Source organism: Pithys albifrons, chromosome 1 (genome assembly GCF_047495875.1).
Source record: "Pithys albifrons albifrons isolate INPA30051 chromosome 1, PitAlb_v1, whole genome shotgun sequence".
NCBI classification, from domain to species: Eukaryota; Metazoa; Chordata; class Aves; order Passeriformes; family Thamnophilidae; genus Pithys; species Pithys albifrons.
In genome coordinates, this window is record NC_092458.1 from 52745836 (window position 1) to 52748423 (window position 2588).

Here is a 2588-nt window from a genome sequence, read left to right on the forward strand (position 1 = left end):
TATGATAAAAGCTATCCAAAATGAAAGATAAAAAAGTATTCAGTTTGAAGTTATAGAGCAGAATGTCTTTTTTTGCATACAGAATGCAGTTTCCTCATACCTTGTATATTTGAAATATATAACCATGATGATATATTTACTTTTCATGTGTGCTTTTGTCTTATTGTAATGACTTTCTTTTTTTGTAGAAATGAATTAGCGTCTGGGTTAAGCAGTTGTATATTTTAAACGCTGCTTCTTTCTCAAAATATTACTGTGAAAAAACAGACTTGAAAAAATGAATTTGGGACCATGGCAATCACAGTAAGTTTATATCAAGGTATATCAATAATATGAGAGAGCAGCAGATTGACTATATGAGTTTATACAGCCCAAGAATGTTTATAACACTGCGTGTGTCTTGTACAAGGCTTTATACTGGATCTGTTTTAACTTTTCATTTGAGAATGCCTCATTTTCTACATGATACTCCTCATCATACCACACAAAATTTGACAGATCTCAAACTTCAAGAAAGTATACACCCTTGAAGGAAGACCTTTAAAACTTCTAAGTTTATTCAGCTACCTATTTCATTTCAAAGATGCTTTTTGATAATATCTTTTAGAGCCTACTTAGAGAACTGAGTTGTGGGGGGAAAAAAGAAAAAGAATGCACTGAAGATACTCCTTTTCTACCATCAAAGATATCTTTCACCAAATTATTTCTTAAGAAAAATATTCGTCTTTTGAAATGAGGTATGGATATAGTCCTCCTGGACTATCTGAAAGAATTTTTGTCAGCACATGTATTGCCTGTTCTTTCTGATGTCTGTCTAGCTCTTTTAGTGATCAAAGTACCCCTTAACTGTCAGATGCTGATATCTGTGAGAATGGTACACTCAATCTGTAGCTGTCTTATCTTTCAGTGTGTGCCAATGTTCCACCTTTCTTCACAAACCTTAGCTTAACCACAAAGTACAGGTCACAGAAACAAGTGAAGGCGTCTGAAACAATCTTTTAAGGACAGGAGTTTCCTCATATTGTGAGTACCAGTTTAGTCTAGTTATTTGCATTTGTATTAATTAACTGAACTGGGCCAGTATACAGGTTGAGCAGCACCTCACTGGAAGTTAGGGAGTGTGTAAATTGTAACTGCTTAACCTTTTATACACTGAGATTATACTTACATCTAGTTTTCAGTAGTTTCCAATGGGGTTTCTTAAACACATGTTCCCATCTTTCCTTTGTTTCGAGCTGAACTTAACAGTATCTCAGTAATTAACATATGATGTAGCATAATGCAAACTACAGCCATGCCACCCTGATGCCTGATCCCATCAGATCTCAGAAGCTAAGCAGAGTCAGGCCTGGTTAATTCTTGGTTGGGAGACCTCCTGGGAATACTGGAGGCTGTAGATTCTAGTCCTGAGGACTTCACTGTCACCATCCAAGCTTGCTTGGTCGTGGCAGATGAACCTCAGAAGTTAAAGGGTGGGGCCAGTTTCACATATGCTGTGCCTCACCTAAAAAAATCCACCTCTGCAGGCTTGAAGGATACACCCAAGTGGGTAGAGCCCTTCCTAAAAACTTTGTTTGCGAAGCCTAGCCATGAATGAATGAAGCATAATGCAAAAATTTTAAATGTCTATGACCCAGTTACTAATTACAACCAAGTAGGAATGTCTGATTTAATCTTAGAGATGCCCTGTATGCAGTCCTGGGACAATGCAGGCGTAGAGACAGTTTTTCCTGTGAGAGATAAGGATGACTGCTGTCAGATGGTAGTGAGCCTATTAGTTCTGGTTTTGCCATGTCCTGGGGCTCAGTTGTTTCAGCTGACTCCAGCTGTTTACCACAGCATGTGGGGCATCATGTTCTGGTTTCAATAGATTCATACTTTGCCCTCTGAATGCATTTCTGCCTCAGGTGTTCTCTCTTTCAGTATTCTGGATTCTCTGTCGTGTCTGCAAGTCTCAGAGGACTGTCTGCAGACCATGGCTTTGTCTGGTCAGTATAGCTCTTTTTGCCAGACAAATTCTAATCATTGGTAGAGTTAAATCTGAGTCTTACACTAATTTATCCTCTAGGCTGTTTTGTTCCAGATTCCAATCATGACTTGATATTATCAAGGATTCAGTTTGTCCCTGGATTGTTACATTAGCTCTTCACACATAAGCACTTCTATGTTTTCCGGTTTTTTGTGCTCTGTTTAGAAATACATTGCTGATGTGTATCATTTTTATGTAATGAGCAACACTTCTAAAATCTCTGTATTAAATCTCTGCAGTTAGTCTACCCTGCCTGAGCTTCATCAAGCTGAATTAACTGCAAAATACTACAAACATTAAGTGATATAACACCAGCTGTTACCAGAAAGCTTCCTCTCTTCTTTTCTGAAGGTAACCATGGCTTGCAGAAACAAAATGAATTATTAACTTTTAAGTCTTCCTATTTTCATCTCCCTTTTCAGAAATATCAGTTTTAACTGCTCTATCAAGCACCAAGTGATCTTACAGAGCTCTGTTGTTTCTATGCCACATGTAAATTGATCTTATCACTAGTATCTTATCATTCCAGGGTCCTGGTCCCCTATCAACCCAAACATGA

General features: G+C 37.8%; 1 pseudogene; it reads left to right on the forward strand.

The window, feature by feature from the left end:
- Positions 1 to 1284: 1284 nt before the first annotated feature.
- On the forward strand, positions 1285 to 1400 carry LOC139681180 (5S ribosomal RNA; annotated as a pseudogene).
- The last annotated feature ends 1188 nt before the right edge of the window (positions 1401 to 2588 follow it).